The 20,052-nt window shown below is 42.6% G+C and overlaps 1 protein-coding gene across 2 annotated transcripts in view; it reads left to right on the top strand.

Annotated features, from left to right (window-relative positions):
- Positions 1-20,052, top strand: part of CAMK1D (calcium/calmodulin dependent protein kinase ID) — a 420,150-nt gene that overhangs the window by 304,751 nt on the left and 95,347 nt on the right. The window lies entirely within an intron of this gene.

Here is a 20,052-nt window from a genome sequence, read left to right on the forward strand (position 1 = left end):
GTTGCTGTTTTATATGCAGAAATGGCAGAAGGCTCCAAGGGTCCCGCTGGCAGGGCTCAGGACAGCCTCTGTGGAAGCCACCAGGCCCACGGGCTGTGGGAGTCAAGTCCTGCAGTGCTCTGGTCTCCTGGTGACTCAAGTCACTGTGAGGAAAGGTGCCTCCATAGCACCCACCTGGAAATGGCACATATTTAACTGCTTTGTCAAACAGCTGTCTTCCCTCCATTGCCCACATACCTTGTAAGGTAACTGAGTTCCATAGTATATGTATAGCTGATTCACTTTGTTATACAGCAGAAACTAACACACCATTGTAAAGCAAATATACCCCCAATAAAGATGTTTTTTAAAAAGTGAAATGCTGTCAAAAAGTAAACTCTCATATTTATTCAAAGGTATAAATTCCATAGATGAATCATCCAAGGTTTGATACTTGATTCATTCTTCTTGGTGAGCCAAAAATAGACCAGTATTGTTCTCTGACTTATTTCCTGGCTGTTTTGAAGAGTGTGTGTGTGTGTGTGTGTGTGTGTGTGTGTGTGTGTGTGTGTGTGTGAGTGTGAGTGTGCGTGTAGATGTGTGTGGGATGAGGGATACAACTGCCCCTCCAATTAGTGATATTAATGAACTCTTATTGCCCAGGTATGCCCAGAGCTGTGCTCTATTCATCCTCCTTTTTAACCTTTTAAATATAATTTTAAGAAGCAGCTGCATTAGGGCAAGTTTTAAAAATAGAACATTATTTATATAAAGCCCCTTGCTGTTATCAGTAAATGCTATCAATGTAGCTGATTACAGTTAGCAGTCCCCCACCACTGCTGGAATAGAAACATGAGTTAATTATACCAATTATAGTATTATCTTAGTTTTCTGTGAAACACTGAGTGAAAATGGCTAGGGACAAATGAAAAATGTGGGTCCTCAGACCCTGTAACCTGCCCTTGAAGTTTTGAGTTGAGACCTTTGTCCACATAGCCAGACTTCCCAAAAGATGTCACATTTTTGAGAGTCTCTTATTTTCTTTACCTAAGGTGATAACTCAAAAAGAAGAGATATTTCCCCAGAAATGAGTCATCAAGAGTAGAAATTCAAGTGAAGTACATGTTCTGGATGATTGACAATTGACAAAATGACAGCTGGGAATACAATGGATTCTGTAAAACTTTGTGGGTAGGGGGCGGGGTAGGATGTGAAGTTTGTCAGATGATAAGCATTGTTTGTATAATTCCTTTAAATATTTGATGGCATTCATTTTAATATATCTCCCGTGGAAGGTCTACTTTTAGTGTATATTTATAACATGAGTTAAATATCACTTACTTTTCTTCTAGTTCTAGTAAATTATTCCCTTGCAGTGGTGGTGTTGGTAGTAATATTGGTTCTAGAAGTGTGAAATAAGACTTGGTGAAAACCGTTGGACATAATCAAAATTGAGAGGCACTGAGTATGCCGTCTCCTCTGTACCATCATTTGTGATCAGTGAGGATCAGGGATAAACTAGGGCTGCTGGCTTGTGCGCTGCTTAATTGGTGGTTTTTGACTATAGATTAGATTTCTTCATACTCAGGTCTGACCCACCATCTGATCTTGCATTCAGTTTGGTGGATTGTAACTGGCTTTACAAAAAGAAAACAACAGAATAGAAAATGATAGTTACCATATGTAGGTAAGAATAAGAAAATATTGTTTTATGCAACTTTTGTTTCATTTACATGAACATGCGTGTGTTTATAACATAGGCTGGTTTAGGAAGACCAGTCTGGTCTTTGGCTGTGACTATGGCTGGCCATTTCCATTTGACAACTACCTCTGTTCAAGGTAAACGAAACCAGGAATGAAGGTCTTCGTTGTAACAAGAACTTAGGCCAGAATTCAGTTGTTCATTTCTCTTGCCCAGGGTTGAGACATACTTTCTTTTAGTCTCATCCAAACATGGTGTATGGTCTGTGCTGCTCTAAGAATAGCAATTTCTCTCTTAGCTGGAGTGCCTCCAGGACGAGAATGCTTTTATTAATTGAACAGTCAGATTAACCAAAAGTAGTGTTAACTAGAAACTCCTGATTTCATCAGTAGTCGAACATCTTTATGAGATGCATTGTAATACTTCAGCATCCTTATTTAGCAGTAAGTTATAAGAAAATCATTTCATCTTTATCGATTTAGGAAATTACAGCATCGTCATTCTGAAATAAAGAACCACAGTGCAGCAATGTAGATATGGATATAGAAGATGGGAAACAGCTATTTTTCGTGCATTTTCTTATTTATTTTTGAATGCAAGCAAGTTTTGAGCACCTACTGTGCACTGTGTTTTGGGAACCCAAAGATGATGGCCTTGCCCCCTGGTCCAGAGGCAGAAACAGATGTGTAGATACACAACAGCCATTCAGGATGGTAAGTGCTAGAATAGAGAGAGGTGTTTATAAAATTATCTGGGATGTTAACAGAAGAAGGACTGACCATGTAGTTTGGGAAGACATTACCCATCACAAAATCTTGGAATTAAAATTTGACAGGCAAATAAGACTTCTCCAGCTGCAGAAAGAGAGAAGTTTTAGAGGGGTGGGTCGGGGACAGCCAGACTCCAGAACACAGCCTGGTATTTGTTTTCTTTAGTCAGCACTTGATGTGTTTTGAGTATCAATTGCTTCGTTCTCTTAAAAATTGAATTCAGAAAAAAAAAATTGTAGTTATTCAGAGTACCAGTTAGGGGAGATCTGGTTGAGTAAGGTTTCACTGTAGCTTTAGTATATAAGAAAGCAGGATTATAATAATGTGTTTTGTTTTAATTCTGTTAACAGGTTTTTGGGTGGTTTTTGTTAGTTTGGTTGTTTTGGTTAGGGTAGAATTGGATCTGTATAATTCTGATAATGAGTTCTCCCTTACAAATCCAATTTGGCATCTTTTTTTTAAGAATTGAAATATAGTTGATTTACAATATAGTGTTAGTTTCAGGTGTGATTCAGTTTTATACATATATATTTTTCACATTATTTTACATTATAGGTTATTACAAGATATTGAATATAGTTCCCTGTGCTATACAGTAAATCCTTGTTGCTTATCTATTTTACGTATAGTAGTTTGTATCTGTTCATTCCATACTCCTAATTTATCCCTCCCCTTCCCTCTTTGGTAACCGTAAGTTTGTTTACTATGTCTGTGAGTCTATTTCTGTTTTGTATATAGATTCATTCATATCATTTTTTAGATTCCACAAGTAAGTGATAGCATGTAATATTTGTCTTTCTCTGCCTGACTTACTTCACTTAGTATGTTATTCTTTAGGCCCATCCATGTTGCTGCAAATGGCACTATTTTATTCTTTTTTATGGCTGAGTAATATTCTGTTGTGTGTGTGTGTGTGTGTGTGTGTGTATACATATATATGATAGATTTTAAAAGATATATATATCACATCTTCATCAACCAATCATATGTTGATGAGCACTTGGGTTGTTTCCATGTCTTGGCTATTCTAAATAGTGCTGCTATGAACATTGAAGTGCATGTATATTTTCAAATTGGGGTTTTCATCTTTTTGGAATATATGCCCAGGAGTGGGATTGCAGGATCATATAGTAACTCTACTTTTAGTTTTTTAAGGAACCTTCATACTGTTTTCCATAGTGGCTGTATCAATTTACATTCCTACGAACAGTGTAGGAGGGTTCCCTTTTACCCACACCCTCTCCAGCATTTATTATGTGTAGACTTTTTGATGGTGGCCATTCTGACTGGTGTGAGGTGATACGTCATGGTTTTGATTTACATTTCTCTAAAAATTAGTGATGTTGAGCTTCTTTTCATGTGCCTGTTGGCCATCTGTATGTCTTCTTTGGAGAAATGTCTATTTAGATCTTCTGCCCATTTTTTTGATTGGGTTGTTTGTTTTTTGGTGTTGAGTTATATGAACTGTTTGTGTATTTTGGAAATTAAGCCCTTGTCGGTTGCATAATTTGCAAATATTTTCTCCCATTCCGTAGGTTGTCTTTTTGTTTTGTGGATGTTTCCCTTTGCTCTGCAGGATTAGGCATCTTGTATCCTCTGCCCAACAAGAATTTAAGGTGTTTACTGGGACTTCCCTGGTGGTCCAGCAGTTAAGATTCTGCACTCCCAGTGCAAGCGGCCCGGGTTCGATCCCTTGTCAGGTAACTAGATCCTGCGTGTCGCAACTAAGACCCGGCACAGCCAAATAAATAAATAAAATAGTTTCTAAAAAATAAATAAAGTGTTTATTAAAAAGGGGACGAGAGATGGGTCATGGGTAGCAGAGAAAATGGCAAAGCCTTCAGAGGAAGACAGGAAGTGTTTGCTGGCATCTTACACAGCAGACACGAGATGGATGGGGAAGAGATGGCCAGATGCGGGAATTCCAGAACACAGAGGACAAAGGTCAATACCGTTTATTCAAAATTATGGTTTCCTGCGTCTAACCTCTCATGGATTCCCCGTTCTTCGAGTCTAATGGGCACAGGTAAGTGTTCTAAGGAAGCAAGGCATTTCAGATAGCACAGGGGTTCTTGCAGACCTGCCTTCCAAGTCCAGATCTGGAGCTTCTTTGGGCCTGCTTCCTTAGCTGTAAAATCAGCCACGAAAAGGCTCTCTTCATGCCATTTCTTATGAGGATTCCTAAGGATTTATGTCTGCTTAGCAGGTAGTCTGAGGCATAGGAGATGCTCTGTAAACCGTTTTCCTCTTCCCGCATCTCTCACCCTATATATGATCCTATGTTAGTCTTTGACTAGGAATTACAAGGTGACATGGTCACTGCAATGGTTGGGCATGCATTGTAGTTAGTTTAGCCTGTTCTCTGTAAAATTCAGATTAGGTCTGTACAAGAGAGGCAATTTCAGTGTAGCACAAATAGTTAAGTCCTTCTAACTGTGGTTTTAATAACCCACCCAAAGTTCCACATCTGTGAAGTCTGCATGCTGCCACCTGTGATGCAAGCTGGCAGTGCTCCCCCAGTGTGAGCCTGGAGGTTCTTCAAGTCCCAGGGCTGTGTGGATGCGTTTACACGCTCTGTTGCTGTTGTTGATACTGACTTTGGGAGGTGCTGGTGGTAGGGAAGTGAGGCGTAGGACGAAGCAATTTAACTCAATCTGGCCGTCAGAAAAGCATAAGAAGGATGAGAGATACTCTGTATGTTTACTTCCCTTCTCTTCTGCCTGATTCCTGATCCCAGTTGGATGTCAACTTAGAATAATAAAACTATGATCAAGGCAGCATAAATGCAGTCAGCCTTGTGTTAAACTCTGTCATACACTTTTTTTTTTTTTTTTTTGGCGGTACGCGGGCCTCTCACTGTCGTGGCCTCTCCGGTTGCGGAGCACAGGCTCTGGACGCGCAGGCTCAGCGGCCATGGCTCACGGGCCCAGCCGCTCCGCGGCATGTGGGATCCTCCCCGACCGGGGCACGAACCCGTGTCCCCTGCATCGGCAGGCGGACTCTCAACCACTGCACCACCAGGGAAGCCCTGTCATACACTTTTGTACCGTGTTTCTCTAAAGTCTTTAGATCACCTCAGCAAAAGCGTTGGTGATCTTTTCCTTTGCCTCTCATTTAAACTATTTGCGTGTCTCTATTTTCTTCAGTGGCACCGATTTCCTCCATCATTTTACAACTATTAACTCCCAAGACAGTATAATAAAAATAGCCTTGCAGGCAGATAGGCTGTTCATTCCTTCTTATTTTTGTAATATTGTGAGTCTACATCTGATTTGACTAATCTGGGATATTATTGGGTATTGAATATGGACATCTTGTATGATGCACTGGAGCTTACTTTAAATGACCCCGATTATATGTTAGGGTCTGGAGGTCCTCAGGTCACCCAGTAAGAAGCTGAGCTGGAATCCACACTCCATACTCCAAAGTTAATTTCCCCCCATCCCTCTCCATTCCTGTGGGAGTTTCTCAGGCAGTGTTAAATCCCCACACACAAATATTTGATTTTTTGGACATATGTGAGACAACTACATTCTATATACAACTACACACAGATGCACATTCCTTCAGAAAACCCTGTGTTGTAAAACGGAAGTGAGTTGGGTCTTGATGTCCAGTTGAGATGCTGATTGTGGGGAAGGCTGGTGAACTCCCTGGGGAGAAGTCCTTGGTTCATGGCTCGCGGATTCTGTGAAATTCTTAGATAGAATTCCTCACCACAGCAGCCCCCCTTAAGTCGTGAAGCAAATTGAACACCCACAGGCAGATGGTGAGTGACAGCTTGTGTCCTGAAATTAGTTCAAAATATCACAGTCCAAAAAATCTACTTTTTACTAGCTGAGGCCCTTTGAGCAAGTTACAGGGCTTCTGGGCAGAGGTTGCCACTCTGTAAAATTGGTGAGGGCCTGCCCAGCCTTACTCAACTGTTGTGAGAATGAAAAGACGTAACAGAAGGACAAGTGCCTCGCAGTGTAGAATCGAACATCTGGGCCCTCAAGCGAGCAAATACTGATGGTCTCCTGCGTACGAGGCAGAATAAAACGACAGGTAAGGTCAGGTAGGAGTGGAAGCAGCAGAGACAGGTGCTTTGGGGCCTGAGATGTAATTCACTGACAGAGGTGTCTTAACTCGAGGGTTCTGCGGGGTGATGCTTAACTCACGGGTACCCCGCAGGTTTGAACTGAACGGCGATCCAAATCCAGGTCTGCATGTCCTTAAAAGAGATTTGAAAACCAGAAGGAAGGAGCCTGAGAGGCCTGAAGCCCAGAGGGTTCACGGGACACTGCTGAGATGGCTTCTGGAAGCGTGCCTGACCTTAGATGTGAACCTGTGGGCGAGGAGGTAAGGAGGAGGTACCACCTCTTAGCAGCGTCCCAGTTGGCGGCAAGGCCAGGAGAGGGACCCTGACTCTCTGGAGCTTGAGTTGTAGTGGGGGGAGGGCTCTTTGGGGCGGGTAGCCACCCAGCCCCGCCTCCCACCTCAGACCTTTCTCCCGGGTGAGTCACCCTGTCTGGGGGCGGTTGAGAACCTGATGGTGAGGCCCAGGGAAAGCCTCCACAGTGACATAAATGGAAAGTTTAAAAAAAAAAAAGACATGGAGGGTTTGTAAAGATGGACTACATTGTGGCTGAGAAAATTCTTGGCTGAGAAAGTGTGGGGAGAGTGCTAAGGCCATTGTTGGAGGGTTTTTTTCTGGTTTGTTTTTTCTTAGTAAAGGGAGATGAGGGCTCAGAAGGGACCAGCTCTCCCCACCCCTGGGCCATTGTGGAAACGACCAGACAAACTAAAAAGAAGACTTTGCAATGCAGTTAAGAGTCAGTGGAGGGAAAGTGAAAATATGAGGCATAGAAAGAATTGACTGCATTCTTAAATCTTATGGGGATAAAAATATCTAGCACGGAGGCCTCGAGCCCAAAGCTCAGAGTCTGCTAACTCAGAAACAGCAAGCGTCTTCTTCAGTGGCTGTAGAATTGAGTGATCCCGTTTCCTCCCTGTAGCAGCGTCCATGAAAATACCTATTTACCCAATACCTTGGGGGAGGGCACTAGACGAATTTGTGATCAGCTTGAAAATATTTCTGTTGAGTTTTGCCACTTTGTTTAGTTGAATTTAATTTTTAATTTTTTAGTAGCTTGTAGGCTTTAGGCATAGCCAGCAGTTGGGACATTTTGAAGGAAAGGTTACTTTTGATAGGAAGCCAGTAGAAAAGGAATATAAGAAAGTGGACTAGATGCCCAGAATTTCTTGTTATAAGAACAGTTGACCATATTTACATTAAAAAATTTTTTAATTGAAATTTAGTTGATTTACAATGTTGTGTCATATTTACATTTTGGGGAATTTGTTTTTGTTTTTAAGCTTGTCATACTTACACAGAGACCACTCAGGGCACCTCCAAAAAATAAAACAAAAGCACTGAGAGTCTGTCGAGAAGAATTAAGGGAAGCTCCTCTGACTGACTCAGGCATAAGATAAGAGCTGGCTGACACCGTGGTCTTTTCTGAGTCTGCTCATTAATTAATCATTTTGGGTACACAGATGATTTCTCCTCATTACCCAGTGGGAAAAAGAATGCTATCTGATGGGTACTGCTCCCACAGTGGCTGGGATTGTCATTATTTTCTGGCTCTGTTCACGTGATCATTTGTGAAGCTAGCCAAACGGTCTTAGTAACTTCTTGCATTTGTTTCCCCGTCCGTGAAACTATGAGCCCCTATTTCAGGGACATCAGTGGTTTTGGTTGTCTTTTTGAGGTATCATTCCAAATGCAAACACAGATACCTATATTATTTGGTTTAGTAAAACTTGGCACACCCAAAGTAATGCATTTTGAAAATTGCAAATGAAAATGTCAAAGGCAATGTCTGTTAAATTTTGAATTTGCATCAGCAGTACTTTGCATTTGTAGAGTCCTTTCATTTTCCCAATTAGTTTACCCTTCTTTTATCCTGTAGCCTGTTGACAGCCTGCCCCTCCCCTGACTTTCCACCTCCTCTCTGGGAGAAAGACTAGGAAGTACCATTCTCATTTTAAAATGTTGAATATGAGGCCCAGAAGAGATGTACACTATTCAGGGCCTAGAACTTTTGAGGTATTTAGCAAAGAAGACAAATTCCAATCCCCATCTCTTGGTTCTTAATCAAGGACTTAAGCCATTAAACCAGGCCTAGGGAACCTACTGTCTGTAGGGTTTGGGTTCACTTTCATTTTATCTATGGGTCAAGGGCAAAGGGGTATCTGCTCATCTGATTTTGTATCTTCTTGGGAAAATCCAACAAAGCTTTAAAGAGTATTTCAGATTGTATTACAAAACAACCTCCTCTCTCCCCCTCCCCCCTCTTCCTACTTTGGTTCATTCATTCCTTATTTTCATCTTGCTTCCCCAACTGTTTGTTAAGTACCTCTGCCAACCACCATGAGAGGTGCTGAGGATTAAAAAACGAGAGCATGGGCCTCCCTGGTGGCGCAAGTGGTTGAGAGTCCGCCTGCCGATGCAGGGGATACGGGTTCGTGCCCCGGTCTGGGAGGATCCCATATGCCGCGGAGCGGCTGGGCCCGTGAGCCATGGCCGCTGAGCCTGCGCGTCCGGAGCCTGCGCGTCTGGAGCCTGTGCTCCGCAACGGGGGAGGCCACAACAGTGAGAGGCCCGCATACCGCAAAAAAAAAAAAAAAAAAAAAACGAGAGCATGATTGCATCATTATCCTTATAATCTGAAAGGGGGGGGAATAGAAACACATTAGTGCAATGACATTCTGTCTTCTGGAATTAGAATATGTGCATCCTCTAAAAGATAAATCCTTTAAGGTGCTAACTCATCACAGAGGCTTACAAATAATTGAAATGCCTTAGTCCAATTTCTTTGCTGCCTTACATTACCAGTCACTGTATATCCAATTTTAGACATGGGCTCAATTGGGATCCTACGTAATTAATTAGTTGATTTGGTCAGTTAGAAAGGGATGGGGGCAGAAGCAAAGGTATAATCCTAATCTCAGGGTTTCTGGCAGAGGTGGCAAGATACCCATTTTTTGCAGTGGAAAGTGACATAGGAGTTGGTGTCTGGTGGTTGGTCCAAAGACTTGTGAGCTTCTCTGAGCGTAAGCCCTGAGAAGACTCCAGTGTTGCATAGGAAGGTGATCTGCTTACAGGACCAGACAGAGCCATCAGTCATTTTTCATTCAGCTAGTGTTTATCTTTAAAAAAGGGGGCTCTTTGGACTTCCCTGGTGGTGCAGTGGTTAAGAATCCTCCTGCCAATGCAGGGGACCCGGATTCGAACCCTGGTCCGGGAAGATCCCACATGCCATGGAGCAACTAAGCCTGTGCGCCACAACTACTGAGCTTGCACTCCAGAGCCTGCGAGCCACAACTACTGAGCCTGCGAGCCACAACTACTGAGCCTGCGAGCCACAACTACTGAAGCCCGTGCACCTAGAGCCCATGCTCCACAAGAGAAGCCACCGCAATGAGAAGCCCGCACACCACAACGAAGAGTAGCCCCCGCTCACCGCAACTAGAGAAAGCCCACATGCAGCAACCAAGACCCAATGCAGCCAAAAATAAATAAAATAAATAAATTTATAAAGAGAAAAGGGGGGGCTCCTCAATGTCACATAGTTACTATTAACTGGGAAAACACAGCTGTAGAGGTAGATGTGGGAATACTGACTCCTGGGTTACTAGCATAGATTTTTTTAATCGGTCTCTCCATAGCTCTTTACAGCAGCTGACGTGGCTTTCTAAACAGTAGTTTTTCAAATTTGTCCCCCAGAGCCCTAAGATACGCCAGGAGCCTGGGGCCTAGCAAGGAGCCCAGTGGGTGGGCACCAGTCCTGCATCCCTGCTTCCGCAGAATATGTTCATCTTTTTGTGATTTCTGCCACCACCAGCACTTTTGCCTCTGTGCCATCTGTCACTTGTGGTTACGTTCTCATCAGAGGATGGTATGAAATACTGGTTATGTCCCTTATAATGATAATGCAGAAACAGAAGTCAGTAATTGCTGGGTGCAACATCCTCCTGCCAGCACGGCCATAACCTATAAGCAGTGGAAGGAGATGAGCAGTGATCTCCTTGTGGGGATGAAAACACCTTAGAAATTGAGAAGGTCCAAGTTCTTGCTTTGTTTTATTTTGTATAAGCCCCTCATGGATTGCATGTATCCCGTTTGGAGAGGGATGGTGATCTATTCACACAAAATGAAGAGCCTGAAAGTTCCAACGTCATGGTTCTCTCTTTTAAAAGAAAGAAAGAAGAAAAGTATACATGATATACTGAAATAATGAAGGGGTTTGAAATTCTTTTATCGTTTTCATCTTCTGTTAATTCTAAGATTAGCCTGTGTGGCAGAAGCTGCCTAGCTGTTGATCAAACCCATTTCCTTTCCCTCCTGGGCGCAGGGCTCGATTGAATTCCTAGTTCATCCTGCAGTTGGATTCAGCCCAATGGAATGTGGGCAGAAGTGATATGTGCTCTTACAGGCCTGGCCCATCAGAACCTCCCATGCAAAACTCTTTGTGCTGTTTCTCCTGTCGCTAGATGGAAGGAGATGCACACCCTTCCTCTTGGAGAAGGTGGAATGACCAGGAGGAAGGATCTGGGGTCCGGGAGTCACTCCTAGGAGGAGAGCAGTGATCGTGAACTTGTGTGCACAAGAAATGAATGTCTACTTGCCTTATAGCTGTTGTGCAATTTAAGGCTTTGTTTGTCCCAGTAGAGCTAGACATCATAATTTCATTAGGTAATTTCATTCCTCCGAATTAGAGAATGGGATCTACAAGAAGCACTTGAAAATTCCAAGAACAAGAGAAATTCTGAACTAAGGGGCTGGAAACTCCCCTTAGTGGATGATGATGTACGTGTAGGAAAAACACGATGATCAGCTACTGAGAAGGTTGAATAAGGCCTACCTCCCCCCATCACCCACCTTCAAGCAAGAAGTCACTGATGTTAGTGTGGGTGCTGCTTTAGGCTTTCCATTAAGAGGATCGAAGACACAACACAGCAAAGGGAGGCGGGACAGTGTGATGATTCAGAGAACCAGCTCTCGAGTCAGACTGCATGTGTTTGTACCCTGACTCTGCAGCTCACTGTGTGACCTTGACCAAATCACTTACCTTGTCTGTGCCTCAGTTTCTTCTCTTTAATATGTAATAACAATATATTTAGCTCACAGATTGTTGTGAGCATTAAATGAGATACTATGTAAGTGCTTAACACAGTATCTGTCACATAATTTTTCAAAGATATATTATCTATTGTCATGTTTCCCCACTTAGAACCCAAGTTACACCTCTACAAACAGGTACAGTAGGTGGGTGCAGATGGGATGACATTGGTTTATAAATAACAGTGTTATGCCTCCTCCACCAGAATATTTTGGACAATCTATTGACAGTTTTCTGTAGTTGGGCTGTACCCCGCCATTCATTTCATTCATTTTTTTAAGACTGTACTTTATTTTATTTTATTTTTTTTAACATCTTTATTGGAGTATAATTGCTTTACAATGGTGTGTTAGTTTCTGCTTTATAACAAAGTGAATCAGTTATAGATATACATATGTTCCCATATCTCTTCCCTCTTGCATCTCCCTCCCTATCCCACCCCTCTAGGTGGTCACAAAGCACCGAGCTGATCTCCCTGTGCTATGTGGCTGCTTCCCACCAGCTATCTATCTTACGTTGGTAGTGTATATATGTCCATGCCACTCTCTCACTTTGTCACAGCTTACCCTTCCCCCTCCCCATATCCTCAAGTCCATTCTCTAGTAGGTCTGCGTCTTTATTCCCGTCTTGCCCCTAGGTTCTTCATGACCTTTTTTTTTTTCTTAGATTCCATGTATATGTGTTAGCATACGGTATTTGTTTTTCTCTTTCTGACTTACTTCACTCTGTATGACAGGCTCTAGGTCCATCCACCTCATTACAAATAACTCAATTTCGTTACTTTTTATGGCTGAGTAATATTCCATTGTATATATGTGCCACATCTTCTTTATCCATTCATCTGCTCATGGACACTTAGGTTGCTTCCATGTCCTGGCTATTGTAAATAGAGCTGCAGTGAACATTGTGGTACATGACTCCTTTTGAATTATGGTTTTCTCAGGGTATATGCCCAGTAGTGGGATTGCTGGGTCATATAGCAGTTCTATTTTTAGTTTTTTAAGGAACCTCCATCCTGTTCTCCATAGTGGCTGTATCCATTTACATTCCCACCAACAGTGCAAGAGGGTTCCCTTTTCTCCACACCTTCTCCAGCATTTATTGTTTGTAGATTTTTTGATGATGGCCATTCTGACCACTGTGAGATGATATCTCATTGTAGTTTTGATTTGCATTTCTCTGATGATTAATGATGTTGAGCATTCTTTCATGTGTTTGTTGGCAATCTGTATATCTTCTTTGGAGAAATGTCTATTTAGGTCTTCTGCCCATTTTTGGATTGGGTTTTTTTTTGTGTGTGTGTGTGGTACACGGGCCTTTCACTGTTGTGGCCTCTCCCGTTGCGGAGCACAGGTTCCAGAAGCGCAGCCTCAGTGGCCGTGGCTCACGGGCCCAGCCGCTCCGCGGCATGTGGGATCTTCCCAGACCGGGGCACGAACCCATGTCCCCTGCATCGGCAGGCGGACTCTCAACCACTGCGCCACCAGGGGAGCCCTGTTTGTTTTTTTGATGTTGAGCTGCATGAGCTGCTTGTAAATTTTGGAGATTAATACTTTGTCAGTTGCTTCATTTGCGAATATTTTCTCCCATTCTGAGGGTTGTCTTTTGGTCTTGCTTATGGTTTCCTTTGCTGTGCAAAAGCTTTTAAATTTCATTAGGTCCCATTTGTTTATTTTTGTTTTTATTTCCATTTCTCTAGGAGGTGGGACAAAAAGGATCTTGCTGTGATTTACATCATAGAGTGTTCTGCCTATGTTTTCCTCTAAGAGTTTGATAGTGTCCGGTCTTACATTTAGGTCTCTAATCCATTTTGAGTTTATTTTTGTGTATGGTGTTAGGGAGTGTTCTAACTTCATTCTTTTACATGTAGCTGTCCAGTTTTCCCAGCACCACTTAATGAAGAGGCTGTCTTTTCTCCACTGTATATCATTCGTGTTTATTGAGCGCCTATTATGGACTAGGACCTACACTCGCTGTGGATGAAAAATAAAGAGCCTGCAGATTAGTGGAGACAGACAACAAAGCAGTACTTCTGATGCAGTGTGACAGCTTTTGGTTTTTACATGAAAGTTGTTAGCATTCTGGATGATGACTAGGAAGACCAGGGACACAGGCTTTTTTTTAGGACTCAGGTCCTGCAAGTTGTGGACTGGAGGCTGGACTCGTGTGTGGCCACCATGCTCGGACGAACCCACCTACAGCTGCCTGAAACACTGTCCAACCTCAGCCAGTGAAAACACAGTACTTTGGGAGTCAGGACCCAGGCAGAGGGAGATTTTGTGAAGAATGATGCTAAATTCCACTAAAGCAAATACTGACAGTCATACAACACACCGCTAGTACAACAGAGAAACCCGAGGAGAACAGAGCCCTCTCAGGGATGTGTTCCCCTCAAGGGTACACCAAGGCAGCCGTCAGCACACCCAGCACACAAAAAGTTACACAAATCCCTGTTGTGTTTGATTGACGTTTTATCCATCATAGTTGGAATTTCCATCAATTTGTTGAGACCGGAAGATGGATTTGTGTTTGGTAGACCATGCTTTTGTATGTATTGCTTGTCTGATTCATCCTGAAATCAAAATCCATCTCCCACATAAACCTGTTGGCTAGAACTCCTGATCATGAAAACCTGTTCTCTTTTTTATTCTCTGCCTCTTTGTATTCATTTCAGTTTTATAAAATCTAATGGCCCTGTGATTCCAGGAACAGTTGGTTTCTGGCTAAAAGCAAAATAGAAAACTACCCGTTTTAGTTACATAAGGTGACGTGGAAAGTACTTGCTTCTGAGGAAACTGGATGGATCTATTTCTAGCAGGGCAGCCGGAGCGCCCTGGAGCAGAAGCACCACCTGCAGGGCTGAGGGAGAAACACACACAGCGAGAAGCATCCAAACCTTGCTTTGCAGGAAAGATGGGAAAAGTAAAAGGGAGGTAGTCCCACAGGATAATTAGCAAAGAACTCATCAGGATCGCTTGTGGATAAATATGCATGAGAATGCATCCTTGCAAGAGTTCGACAAATTCCCTCCATTCCTACCTTTTGGAGTGCTCAGAACTCCAAAAGTTTATATTTTTATTTACTTTATTTTTTTCATTTTTAGAGTGTGGAGACCCTAAAATTGTCCCCCAGAGCACTTGCTGCTGAATGCTGCTGCTGACTGATCTTCTAATAAAAAGCAATGCAGCACAAACATTCTTTGTCTTGATAAGACAAAGTGAATGCCCCTGCAAACTCTGTCCGTAGGAGGCAGGGAAAGACATCCTGGCCTTGACCCACAATTGTCACACCATTGGATGTCTGTCCTCTCCAGCAGATCTAAGTATCTGGCCCACCTGCACCCACCCATCTGTTCCTGCAGAAACAACAGTGCTAGTCTATAATTAAGAGAACTTTGACAATGAAGATTAGCAAACATTAGTTTTTCCATATGCCATGGAAAGTGAGTTGGTCCAGAAAAAAGTGCTGCCAGAATTCTTCTGTTTATACTTCCCAAGAGTATCTCTGGAAGTATAAATAAGATGTCGCCAAGATGGTGACATAGGTCATTTCACTCCCTTCACGAGAACAGCTAACATCTATTCAAGAACAGGACACTACTGAGAGAATCATAGAACCCAGGGGTGAGGCTGAAGCACCCCCTGCATCACAGAGACCAAGACAGACTGCACTGGAAGGGTAAGAGGAGAAGCTACATGCTGACCACATGCCCCTCCCCATGCCAGAGAGGTCTGACCTGAGCCTCTGGTTCCTCCAGTAAGAAAAGAGAACCCGGGGAGACATCTAGTCTCCCCCAGCATGGTGGGTCACTTTGTGGGAGCCCCTATTCTGATCTCACACAATGGGGATCACAGGGGAATCTGTGGGGCTCAACCCCTGGGAATCTGACTGTGACAGAGAAACAGGGAGGGGTTTGCAACACCAGGCACTTGAATCTTGGAAACGGAGTTCCTACCTGCAGAGCCCAAGTAGTAGTCCAAACCAGCAGATTTGTTCACCTGCAGAACCAAGTCGGGGCACACTCAGACCAGGAAAATTGGATGGTAAAGATCTGCCTGATTGGGATCCTCAAATGAGGAGTTTTGCTGGCCCCGGAGCCCGGTTTGCCCATGTCCAGGCAAAGTGTGGAGTCACAGCCCCACTGCTGTGGAGGGTGCCTTCCAGCCCCATCTGATTAAAAAAACATGCTGGTGACAACTTCGGGAAGCTGTGTGGCTCAGCGACATTCAAGCTAAGAGGTAGGCAGGCAGACTGATGGCTCCCAGAGCAAAGCCACTACCAGGCCTCCGTCCACTTCAAGTTAATTTTTGTGAGTAGCATAAGATATGGATCCAGTTTCTTTCTTTTACATATGGATATCCACTAATCCCAGCACCATTTATTGAAGAGACTGCCTTTTCTCCATTGAATGTTCTTGGTGTCCTTGTAAAATATTAGTTTTCCTAATGCGATTGCTTTGCAGAGATTGAACCATCCTTTCATCCCAGAGATAAATCCCTCTTGATCATGGTGAATGATCCTTTTAGTGTGCTGTTGAATTTGGTTTGCTAGTGTTTTATTGAGAATTTTTGCATCTATATTTATCAGGGATATGGGCCTTTAGTTTTCTTTCCTAGTATCTGGTTTTGGTATCAGGATAATGCTGGCCATGTAAAATGAGCTTGGGAGTATTCCCTTCTCTTTCATTTTTGGGAATAATTTGAGAAGAATTGGTGTTACTTCTTCTTCAGATGTTTGGTAAAATTCACCAGAGAAGCCATCTGGTCCGGGGTTTTTCTTCATTGGGAGATTTTTGATTACTGATGCAACCTCCTCACTAGTAATTGGTCTATTCAGATTCTCTATTTTCTTCCTGATTCAGTCTTGATAAGCTGTATGTTTCCAAGAATTTTTCCATTTCCTCTTTATTTCCTATTTTTTTATATCTCTATGAGAAAATGGATGTTAGCTAAACCTATTGTGGTAATCATTTCACAGTATCTGTAAGTCAAACCATCATGCTGTACGCCTTAAACTTACACAGTGATGTATGCCAATTATTTCTCAATTAAACTGGGGGGAAATGTATACTTCCCTTAAAGGTGACACATCTTTCTTGGACAGACCTGATTTGAAATATTTTGTGTACCATGCTATCTGATCATGTTTCTCATATACTCGGCCACACATCAGCTGCTGTTCCTTTAGCTTCATTTACATTTACTTTCTAGGGGCACAGTAGGGTTTATTCACTGATTTATGCATCTTGTCAGTACCTATCTTTTGGGCGTCTGCTATTGTGCCATGAACAGGGGACACAGCAGATGTAAGAAGATACTTTTAAGAATGTCACCAAGAAGTTCAACAGCCAGAGTTTAGTTGCATCTTGAGGAACATCCCTCTCTTCTTCACCTGGGGATCCTCAGAGCCAATAGGAACAGACGTTTGTTGAAGCATCACAGTGTAGCAGTAATTGTGACAGATTCAAGGATGTTAAGATGCAGCCCTTGTTTCTAGAGTATTTAGAGTTAAGTGGAAGACAGGGGACAGGGGACAGGGTAGGCATGCACATAAATATCATTCATAGCCAGCCTCAAGAAGTGCCACGGAGAGAGATCCAATGCACGTGCATGCGAGCACACAGACACACAGACACACACACACACACACACACACACACCACACACACCCTTTACTGATGAGAAAACTAAAGCAGAAAGAGGAAGGGCATGGAGCTTAGCAGCAGCAGGCTACATTGTCAAGCTGACATTTTGAAGAGCTTCAGAGATCACTCTCTGTGAAAAGAGCAAAGCATAATCACATGACAAAATACATTTCTGTATGGAAAAGATCCTTTTGAAACTCCTGGAGGCACTGAACCTATTTCAGATCTCCTTAGGGCTTCCGTTAAGTGGGTACCTCCTTTAAGAAATTAAATGGTAGGAGACTTGTGGAAGACACCTTAGGTTTATTGTGGGTCTTGTTCTGGCTTTGGGGTTTCCATGAATTAATTGTCTTTTACCCAGAGGTTGGTTGAAGTGTAGCAGCATTAGGTTAACTTTGTTCTCAGGAATTCCAGGGGTGCTCATTGCTAACTGGCTTTTCACAGCAATGACATTTAAGGCCTGGATGTTCTGTGTTGGTACAGCGGATACACATGCATCTTGTTGGTTTAAAAAAAAAAAAAAAAAAACAACCAGGGAAGGAATGTAGACTTTGATCAACATTTGTAGGAATCAGAGAGAATGGAAGAGAGGATGGTTGGACCACCCCCGCGCTTGACCTTCATGCTGCTGCAGATGCTCGTTAGGCTTGAGGAAGATCTGGGGAAGGTCAGCCACACACATAGGTGACCCTCAAGGAGTGGCATTTACCTGGATGAATCAGTGCCTTGCAATCCAACATCTAGACCTCCCCTGATTTCTCAACGCAGCAAGAGTAGGTCTTTCGGTCAGAACATCATCCCATTAATCAACAGGGAGAAAGCCAATTTTATTAATTTATAATGAAATGTGTAATTATCCAGTGAGCTCATGTTTGCTAAGCATCCTAGTCTTTCCCTTTAGTCAAAAATACCTGAAAAGGCAGACTCTAATCAGGAGATTGCTTGGAATCAGAGCAGGAGGCGGGAATGGGCTTATTGTAATGGTTGCTACCATCAAGCTGTGATGGATAGTCTGAACTCTTCACCTCCACTGCAGGTACATACCTGCCTCAGTCCATGGTCATGGTCAGTGGGCCAGGACTCTGTGTCCCCCTGACAGTGCTGGGAGGCACTGCTCGCTCGCTCTTCTTTACATTTCCCGTGCTGATTGACTCCACACTCACCCTCACAGGTGTGTTTCTTCTTTAGAGTATTAATACAAACAAACCTCTATCTTCTTACATACTGTATTCCCCAAAACATGGTACTTATTTGCAAAACTTGATCCATACACGCACATATTTCTATTCCAGGGAGATGTAAAAATACATTAATATTTATATAAATAGGTATATAAAAATATACAAAATCCCTCATTACACCTAATCTTTTAGTCACAGTTTCTGATGCTATATTACTAGCATTCCATATAGTTCTTTGACTTTTGTTGTTTCCTTTCATAACTAAACCCAAACAGTGGACAAGCTAGAGTTCAGTAAGCAGCCAATTGGCCACTTTGGCTCCATTTAATGGGTGCCATCTTCGTCTCATCTCACCTGCCTTACTATTGTGAGAACTTCATTTTTATCACTAGTTGCTTCAGGTGCATTTTTTATCATTTAACATCTATTTTTGTGAATAATAATAGGAAAGTGCCAAAGATACTCCAGCAACGAAGCACCATTCTACAGTAGACAAACATAGTGATTCAACTCAAACTTGACTTTGGCTAGACGTCATGGCCGAAATTCAAAGCTGAAATTAATTGTGTGAGCATCTAACTTTCACATGCAAAAGGCCATGTCACCGTATGTTATATGAGAGTATAATGTATTTCTAAAAGTTAAATGTAGGAATGTTAGGGTTGTTCATACCCTCTATCAGATTATACTTGGATTTTGTGGGGGAGGGAGAGCGGAAGGCATTTTGCTTATTTTAGTAAATTCAATAAATAGTGAATGCCTGCTATGTATCAGGCAACGTGCTAGGCATCTATTTTCAAGTTCTAAATAGTGGTAGAACGAGGGGAACACCCCTCTCTCGCGCCCTTACATATGCTTACAAATCATCGTTTTGAAGTCATTTAAAAATCTCTTTAGACCAGGGGAGCATGTTTTGAAAACATTTTACAATTAAGGTATTTAATCAGAGAGGAGAGGAGAATAAGTATATTTGACACAGAAATAAAAACATGCATTCCATTCTGCTATAATACTGTCGTATGTATTTCTAAGACTCCCCGTGCGAGGCAAAAATCACACAATGAAAACCACAGAGCTTATGGGAGAAGTGGCGTGATGCATGCAACACTCCAGAAGTTCATCAGTGATATGTTATACAGAAAAGGTGGGAACCTAATAGAGACAGCACACTTTTATGCATGTTAAATGGTTAAGAATAGTTACCCTAAAAATGACCTGAAATGTGCTTGTGGAAGTGGGTGTAAGAAGGGTTGGAGCTTGTGAGTTACTGAGAGGTGGTAGGAGAAGGATGACCTGTAATCAGATGGAAAGCTGTAACCGTGACATGGATGAGAAGGACTCATCACACAGGGAAATCCAGGGTAGCTGGTAGATGCTTGAAGGGTGTGCATGTGTGCATTTTGCATATCCCTACCCAGCTCAGTTCCTCGTTCACTGAGTGCAGAGTTCCTCACGCTTTTCACTACTGACATTTGGTACTGGATAATTCTGTGTTGTGGTGGGAGAGCTGTCTTGCTCGTTGTAGGATGATCATCAGCATCCTTAACCTCTACGTGCTAGATGCCAGTAGCAACCCCCGCCCAAGTCACGGCAGAGACGTCTTTGGACA

The sequence above is a fragment of the Mesoplodon densirostris genome, chromosome 4 (genome assembly GCF_025265405.1).
Source record: "Mesoplodon densirostris isolate mMesDen1 chromosome 4, mMesDen1 primary haplotype, whole genome shotgun sequence".
NCBI lineage: Eukaryota > Metazoa > Chordata > Mammalia > Artiodactyla > Ziphiidae > Mesoplodon > Mesoplodon densirostris.